This window comes from Scleropages formosus, chromosome 17 (genome assembly GCF_900964775.1).
Source record: "Scleropages formosus chromosome 17, fSclFor1.1, whole genome shotgun sequence".
Classification (NCBI taxonomy): domain Eukaryota; kingdom Metazoa; phylum Chordata; class Actinopteri; order Osteoglossiformes; family Osteoglossidae; genus Scleropages; species Scleropages formosus.
The window spans coordinates 27,149,591-27,159,066 of record NC_041822.1 but is presented as its reverse complement, the minus strand read 5'-3'; the positions used below and the strand labels follow the sequence as shown (position 1 = coordinate 27,159,066).

The 9,476-nt window shown below is 51.0% G+C and overlaps 1 pseudogene; it reads right to left on the bottom strand.

Annotated features, from left to right (window-relative positions):
• LOC108921817 (netrin receptor DCC-like) overlaps positions 1-7,506 on the bottom strand; it is a 98,305-nt pseudogene extending 90,799 nt beyond the window's left edge.
• Positions 7,507-9,476: the final 1,970 nt, after the last annotated feature.

Sequence of the window (9,476 nt, the reverse complement as noted above, 5' to 3'; positions counted from 1 at the left end):
CTACACCCCAACCAGACCCCTTCACTCATCTACTTCTGTTCGCTTGGTGGTCCCGCGCACAAAAAGTAAATCGCAGAGGTTCTCGGTTCTGACTCCGTTCTGGTGGAATGACCTCCCTTTCTCACTCAAAACTGCGGAAACACTGCCTACATTCAAGAAGGGTCTGAAAACTCACCTTTTCCGGACTAACTTCACCCGAGATCTCTCCAGCTCACGTATGGTGTAAATGTTCATGCACCGTAACTTTACGATGATGCTCAGATCAATCCTTTACGCAGCTACTCCTCTAATGTAACATAAATGTTTATATGTATCTTCAAAAAAAAAAAATTACTAGGAAGGCGATCAGGAATGGTGGATATTCCAATAAAGTTTTATGCAGCTACTTGTGTGACGAACATCGATTCATATGGTGGAAACAAACTAACTGCACTTAATACTCACACGTCTGTAAGTGTCTCTTCCTCCTAATGTAATGAACACATTGTATTTTCTATGAGATGTTTGTCGCTTTGGAGAAAAGTGTCTGACAAATGAATACATGTAAATGTAAATGTACACACCACCTATACACTCCACCTGCACACTGTACACAGTTTGTGTCTAATTCAAGTCGGTGTTTTGTTTGGCTTTGCAAAGAGTGCGGAAGTGTGCGCAACCCGGGCTGCGGACACAGACTTTGCTGGCGGTCGGGTGCGAGTTCAGTTCGGTGCCTGTTCAGGAAGGGTGTTCAAAAGGGAATGCAGTGTCGAAAAATGCATGTAACCAACTGTAAAAACTGTGTAATTACACCGTTAATTCTAATTTGCTCCGATGGAAAAACCGGTCGAGTGGCTCGTGGTCTGGACACCGTTCGCAGAAGTCTGTTTGTCACCATGAATAAATGCGATTTAAGAGAAGTGTCAGAGCCACGTGTCAGTGGGACGCCAAGACCCGCTCCTCAGAAACACAGACACGCTTCAGGTGCACTCCGCACACTCGCGGGCCCTGCTTTTCAAACCGCGTTCACGGCTGATGCTCGAACACACAACTCATGAAAATGCAGCGACACGTTGTGCACGTGATCCGGGTCGATACGCAGCCGTTCTGCCGTTTAGGTGTGCGGTAAAATTAAGTGTTTAAGAATTCCAGCTCTGCTGGTGCCAGGCAGGAGTGTGCGTGACTCTGTGTGTGTGTGTGTGTGTGTGTGTGTGTGTGTGCGCGCGTGCGCGCATGTGCCCTGGATGCCCTTCCCTCCAGTCCCCCTTGTCTGTGGTTCTCGTTCCCTCTAAGTGCTCATAAATCAAACGGCGACACTGTGTGATGCACTAATATTTCTGTGCTCACTTAGTGAGGCTGCAGGGAGGAAAATGAGCAGCGTTATGGAACGCAGCCCAGCTGCCGCGCAGTGTGTTCCCTGCCTCACGCGGTCATTTTGGTTTCACCGAGACAAAAGTTACCAGACAAGAACAAATGAGGTGTTAGCAATTTTATTTTAAGGTGCCTTGTATATTTTAGATCCTCTTAATGAGGCTCATCTCCAGTGTACGCTGTGCAGTCAAGGCTTTGAGCTGCAATACAGCTGATACGGAATACTACGGTACGAGCTGTGCTCGACCTGCCAAAGCGTTCCAACGTGCCTTCCTTCCTCGTCTCTCTGCGTCGCCTTCCTCTTTCTGCCCACAGCGAGTTCAATGCTCCGCTTACACCCTACAAACCTACGGATGGACCTGCCTCATTTATCCCACTCACAGTATCCAACAACGGACGCCTGTAGGGTTTTCCGTTTTGTCCTCAATGTGGTGGAATGAGCTCCGTGTCCTTCGGAGCTGCTGAATCCCCCCACATTGACGAAGGGTCTCAAACGCATCCATTTGACAGCCACTTCTCTCCTGATCTCCTGACAGCTCCATTGATGAGTCCAACAACATCTATGGTCAGCTCTATTTGTAGTCAGCTGTAGTCAACCGTCTTCTTTGTTTCTTTGCCTTATGCCCGTGTTCAAGCACTCTGTGTCACTGCATGAGAAGAGCTCTCTAAAAATGAATTGAATTTGCTGTTTCAACCTTACTCTTACTAACTGTGAACCAGCAACATGGTGGTGTCACATCCTGTGTCAGTGTCTAAAGCTCTTTGTCTGCTGTTGATGCTCTTTGCTGACTCTCGGTTCTACGTCACTTTGGAAAAAAGATTCTGCCAAATGCATAAACATAAATGAATATCCCATATAAGAGCTGAGGGACATTTGCCATACTTTATAATCATTAATAGTATGACAACATTAATTTCATCATGTGCTTCCTTGCGTCGACCTGGAAGGAACGACCGACACGATTATTGAGCAGTTCTGGACTTCGGAGCCTAAGGAAGTGTGACACCGTAGTCTTGTGTGTGTGAGTGCTTGTGTATGTGTGTGTGCGTGTGTGTGTGCGTGTGTGTGTGCGTGTGTGTGCGTGTGTGTGCGTGTGTGTGCGTGTGTGCGCGCGCGCAAGCATCAGCACACACTGCAGAATTGTTAATAGCGCTCTTGCGCAAAAACCATACATTCAGAATGTGAACCAATTAAGTTACCGTTCAGTGATTTATCTGAGGGCCATAATTAATTAGCGAATGGAAAAGAGAAAGTGTCCTGCCATCCATCTGCGCTGCACTGTAGCACAACATCAGTGTGTAAATCTGCACAGTGGCGAACCCCGCCTCCAAACACGGCTCAGAAAAGATGCTCCTCCAACCCTCGAAGCTCCGCAGGTGAACAAACCTGAATATTTCAGACGCTCAGCCGACGCTTTCATCTAAACACCCTTATATAATGTATCTCTCTGTCCTTTCATGGCAAATTACTGAGGCTATGTATTCATGTCCAGCTGGTCTGCCGTCCACTCGTGAGTCCTGGCGGTTCTCTGGGCTGTAGGAGCTGCGGCCTCTCCGGCAGGAACACTTGAGACGAGACCCCAGCAAGGTGTGCGGTGCGTCTGCACAGGACAGGGCCCGGTCATCTGAGTGTCGTTATCGCTCATCCGGGGAAGGTTGTTGGTTCTACATCGACATCACGAAGATGCAATTGAGGCTTGTTGGACTCAGCGGGTCCTGAACTCTGGACATGGCCATGACCTGCCCAGGTGGAGCGATGGGGCCTCCAGAGTCAACGTTACTCTGGAAGGAATTCATTGAGGTTCACACACACACACCAAATACAACATGTCGCGCTGCGGACGAGAGTCACGAACACGAACGTGAAGCGTAATGACCCCACGTGCAGAGCGCGTGTATAAGGGCACGGCACCAACTGGGAGGTACAGCGTAGAGGTGAAGCGATAAATGGGGGACACAGACACACACACAGTGCGTGGTCGCAAAGGGGACGAGTGAAACACGGATCTGGCAGAGGGTTGGCGAAATACCCTACTGGAACGCTGGAGCTGGACTGGAGCACAAGCGGCAGGCATGGACAGGACAGGCACTCGGGACTGGAACGCAAACACCTGTGGGACAGGACTCTGGAAATAAGTAAATGACTAAGTTTTGCGAAGGAAGTCGCGGGATAACGCAACCCGAACCCTCGCTTCCGTGTTTGCTGCTTTTATACATGACTGACTACCAGATGGTGAACAGGTGCGCGGCTCTGGGCTGGTGGCACCGGGCGGCGCCTCCTCTGGTCCCTAGGGGCACTGTGCCAGCGGGTCGTGACACAACCTGTGTCCAGCACTGTCGGTTCATACAGTAAAACTGCCGCACAAACTGTGCGTCTGTAAGCTGGCACAGAGATCTGGACAGAACCACACGCACAGAGTGTGGTCCTCCTGCAATCTCACACACACACAGCATGAACATTTGCAAAACTGCATACCGAAAGGTTTTGAGTCTTTTTTTCTTTCATCAGTAATATGGAAGAATTATTTTAATGACTGAGAACAGTGCGGCCTGCTGTGAGAACACAATTACAGTAAACGTACAGAGCTCACGCACAGCAGCCGACCGTTTGCATTATTTCTCTGCATTTGTTACTTTAAACAGCGTGTTTCCTTCCGAAACTTCATCATCGTTCCCTACATCGTAAGAGGGCAGCAGTACTGAGCTGCAGGTAACACTGCTCTGCTTCCTCACGGTGCCTGGGCCTCCGCTGACTCTAAAATGCCCTTGGTGAGAGAGAGCGAGAAAATGTGTGTGTGTTGGGGGGGGGGGTGTAACCTGTGATGGACTGGCATGCCGTCTAGAGGGTACCCTGTTCAGTGCCCTATGTTTCCAGGATGGGCTGCAGACCACCAGGACCCTGCCTTAGGGCGAGCCCTGCACAGCAGCGAGTGTATTAAAGACGACGTGATACCGAATTCGAAGCAGCTCAGTTTCCAGGAGCCACATTATTCATCAAGAACATCAAGTGGCCTCCTGACTCTTCTTCAATTATGAGACACACACGACGTGGTTAATGTGCACTGGAGCGTGTAAGAGTACAACTGCCAGCTGACGCAAGAAGCTGTGGAGACGGCCACACACACACACACACACACACACACACACACACACACACGCACACGCACACGCACACACGCACACACTCTTGGCGGCTTCCAGGGGTTACCAGTCAGAACCACATTTTGGTGGAGTAAATATTAAATGGAGGAAGAGTGCAAAACGTGCTGCCAGCAAGTCGCTGATCAGGAGCCGACCGCAGGATGCCGGAGGCCCAATTACTGCCGCGTGGACATTCCTCGAGACGTAGCACAACTGTGGGAGGAACCGCGCAAACACAGATATACTGAAGGGAAAAGGAGGCTTTTCAAAAGAATGTTTAGAAAACCAAATTTGAAGGGTTCAGTGAACTTTAAGAGTTATTTATGTATTAAAAAAGTTTCCATTGTTGGGCCAACACCAGCAGCATACTGTATGTCATAAGGCCCTTGCGTGATGTCTATGATTTCCGTGACCTTCCACGACTTGGTTAAAGTTATGGTAACGGGAGTGTTGGATAGAAAGGTGGTAACTGGAGGTTTGGGTAAAAAGGTGGTAACTGATGCCACATTCCCTGAGCGCTACAAAAGAGTCCCAGCCCTGCTCTCGCGAGAGGGTGGAACACCTGCTCCCCAAATGGGTTTTTGGGGGAAAATCAACTGAGTCCCTGCAGGAAAGGCTACTGTGTCCTCCCAAGCCCATGTCTCATCCCTCGGCAGTGTCCCCAACCTGCGTCCACGTCCTTTCCCCATAGATCTCATGCTCTTCCTGTACTTTCTCCTGTCTGGGAATGTCCTTGTGCTTTGCTTAGCCACCTCCTGGCCTTGAGTCGCGCACTGAAATCCATGTGACGCAGGTCTCGCAACCACCATCCATCACACCACGATGGTCCAATCACCCTGTGTGCCCGAGAGGGTGTTCTGCCCAAGGGAAAGCTTCTGCCCTGCTCACCTTTGTAATCTGCTGCTACTGTCATGATGGGAGAGCATCTGCCCTTGCCTTCATCTGCTCCATGACTGCCTTCCCCCTCCTCTGGCTACAGTGGCACTGCTACCAGGTCCAGATGGATCTTCAGCTTAGGGATGTTCGGGGGAAAGCAAAGGCTGTGGGTACATCAAGACCTGGCAACTACCCAAGGCGGGAGGACTTTGGCAAGCAGGAGCCCAGGGAACACCTCCACATCCTAGAGTGAAGGCCACAGCTGGACAGAGTCAGTAGACCCAGGTAAAGACTCCAGATCTTTGGCAAGTCAGCGGCTGCAGTTTTTCATCGTGGTTGAACTATTTGTCTGATTTACTCGAAGCAACACATGTCCTTTCCGTTTCCTGATTAAAAGCAGTAAAATTTTATTATCTTGATTTATTCATCCCAATGCAATGAGCCACATATTTTATTCATGTGTTGGGTTATATATTTTATGTAAAACACGAACAGGCGGGCAGAAAAGGGGCTCTTATCAGGTGTCTTTCGCGCTCCTTTTCGATTTGTCCGACGCGCTCCACTTCCACAGCCAGGGGAGAATATTAATGTCCCGGTGTGGTTAATTGGTGTGATTTACCACAAGGCAGGGAACCCTCAAGTCCCAGTGTGGCAACAGGGCACAGAACAGGTAATTGACACCATGTGTTTCTGGTCAGGGGGGTGCGGTTGCGCAGCAGGTTTGGCCGGGTCCTGCTCTCCGGTGGGTCTGGGGTTCGAGTTCCGCTTGGGGTGCCTTGCGATGGACTGGCGTCCCATCCTGGGTGTGTCCCCCCCAGCCCTGCCCCTGTGTTGCCGGGTTAGGCTCGGGCTCCCCGCGACCCTACTTGGAGGAGTGGTTTCGGTCAATGTGTGTGTGTGTGTGTGTGTGTGTGTGTGTGTGTGTGTGTGTGTGTGTGTGTTTCTGGTCTTTATCAGTGACAGTACAGTGGACATGATGGACAGTGTAGAAGACACCAGAGCAAAGTGCAGAAGAAAGTAATCGTGACAAAGTAACACGGTAAATGCCGCCCCCCTCCCCCCCAAAGACCGCAGTACAGACAGTAAATCAGAGTAATCCGGAAGAATGATGGTTTAATGCAGAACGCGCGCAGCATCACACACACACACATTGTGTTAAAGAAACGTGGAACATTGAAGTAATGCTGTAAAACCGACACTTCTGGAGTAGCGCGCGCGGACACACACACACACACACACACACACGCACACACACACACCTGTCGGTGAAGGCTCTCGCTCTGCTACTGCCTTTAATTCAGCCAGGTACACACAGACCACGTACCATGGTACGCTCACGCGTCCTTGCATAAACTGGTGAATTCGTGGTAAATTTCACACACGACAGCGGGCGGTGGAATTCGATCGGGTCCGGAGCGCGCGGGAAGTGGGGCTGGGGGTGGGGGGGGCGCCTTCCCCCGTGTGTCTTGAGACCTTTCAAGGGCTCCTTTCATCCCGAAAAAAGGAGGATCGGGCTCCTCACCCCCCCCGTCAAACAATCAGAGACGTGAACATCTGTCTCACCGCCCGCCCCCCCCTCCCCCCCTCCGGCCGCGTGCAGAGCTGCATCTCAATATGCTGAGCATCACAGCAAAGATCCACATGTTTTGCGGGGCTGATGGTGTCTGTGCAGCAGGACCCCCCCCCGCCCTCCCCCGCACGACTCAACACGTTACGCGTTTACCCTGGTAAAGACTCTCTGCCGGCATGACAGAGGAATCCGTGTTTGCGCAGCAAAGCAAATCGTCGAAAACCCGTCCTTAGTCATCCTGTACACACACACACACACACACACACACACACACACACACACACACATACATAGTCCTCGATCCCTGTACACACACACGACACGCACTGAGCTCCCGCCCGGTGCCCCAGCATCCGAACCCCGGTCACCGGTGATGACGGCACGATCACCGCCGCCCCGCTTCCACTCACCGAAGGAGCTGCTGCCGCCGAAGCTCGAGAGAAAGAGTCCGAGGAGAAGCAGCAGCCGCTTCTCCATCATGTCGGCGGCCGAGTGTGAGAGACTCAGACTGTGTCAGACTGCGTCCGGGCGGATCGCTCCTCATGCAGCCCGAGCCGGTGCGAGTTCAGTCGGGGGGGGTTGGGGGGGGGGGGAGGAAAATATGTCAGCTGAGAAAAATAAAAGCGGAAGCGCGTGGACCTGCCAGGTTTAGAGCGAACATCAGAAAATCCCCTGATTCTCCATCGAGTCCATGTCACGGAGGGCAAAACACAGCGAATAACGGAGCTTTCCAGGTGCGCTGTGACTGGAAGAGATCTTCAGCTGAACTGTGCATGGAGGAGATCTCCAGCTGAGCTGTGACTGGAGGAGATCTCCAGATGAGCTGCGACTGGAGGAGATCTCCAGCTGAGCTGTGACTGTGACTGGAGGAGATCTCCAGCTGAACTGTGGATGGAGGAGATCTCCAGATGAGCTGTGACTGAAGGAGATCTCCAGCTGAGCTGTGACTGTGACTGGAGGAGATCTCCAGCTGAGCTGTGACTGGAGATCTCCAGCCAAACTGTGGATGGAGGAGATCTCCAGATGAGCTGTGACTGAAGGAGATCTCCATCTTAGCTGTGACTGGAGGAGATCTCCAGATGAGCTGCGACTGGAGGAGATCTCCAGCTGAGCTGTGACTGTGACTGGAGGAGATCTCCAGCTGAGCTGTGACTGGAGATCTCCAGCCAAACTGTGGATGGAGGAGATCTCCAGATGAGCTGTGACTGGAGGAGATATCCAGCTGAGCTGTGACTGTGACTGGAGGAGATCTCCAGATGAGCTGTGAATGGAGGAGATCCCCAGCTGAGCTGTGACTGGAGGAGATATCCAGCAGAACTGTGACTGGAGGAGATCTCCAGCTGAACTGTGGATGGAGGAGATCTCCAGCTGAGCTGTGATGGAGGAGATCTCCAGCTGAACTGTGGATGGAGGAGATCTCCAGCTGAGCTGTGACTGGAGGAGATATCCAGCAGAACTGTGACTGGAGGAGATCTCCAGATGAGCTGTGAATGGAGGAGATCCCCAGCTGAGCTGTGACTGGAGGAGATCTCCAGCTGAGCTGTGACTGGAGGAGATATCCAGCAGAACTGTGACTGGAGGAGATCTCCAGATGAGCTGTGACTGGAGGAGATCCCCAGCTGAGCTGTGACTGGAGGAGATCTCCAGCTGAGCTGTGACTGGAGGAGATATCCAGCAGAACTGTGACTGGAGGAGATCTCCAGATGAGCTGTGACTGGAGGAGATCTCCATCTTAGCTGTGACTGGAGGATATCTCCAGCTGAGCTGTGACTGGAGGAGATATCCAGCAGAACTGTGACTGGAGGAGATATCCAGCAGAACTGTGACTGGAGGAGATCTCCAGATGAGCTGTGAATGGAGGAGATCCCCAGCTGAGCTGTGACTGGAGGATATCTCCAGCTGAGCTGTGACTGGAGGAGATATCCAGCAGAACTGTGACTGGAGGAGATCTCCAGATGAGCTGTGACTGGAGGAGATCTCCAGATGAGCTGTGAATGGAGGATCTCCAGATGAGCTGTGAATGGAGGAGATGTCCAGCTGAGCTGAGACAGGAGGAGATCTCCAGATGTACTGTTAACGGAAGAGATCTCCAGCTGAGCAGTACATCTACACCACTTCATCTGGTCACCACTGGAGCCCTTGGGGGTTCGGGTTTCAGTTGAATTTGAATCACCAACAGCTGCTCTCCCGTTTTCATCAGACTGTTTTGTTGGAAAACAAGAATCAGAAGAATCAGACCTACAATATGTAATGAATTTTCATACATTTACATGTACGTGTATTCATTTATCACACTTTTGCCCAAAGCGACGTACATTTCATAGAAAATACAATGTGTTCATTACATTAGGAGAAAGAGACGTAGCTGCAGACATGTGACTTTTAAGTGCAGTTAGTTTGTTTCCTTCACCGTATGAACCGACGTTCATCGAAAAGATTAAGTTCATAAAAGTACTTTCTTCACTGTAGACTCTACAAATGATCATTATGTTTCATTAATGTGCTTCTGTTGATGAGTAAATTGACAAAATGAGAAGGC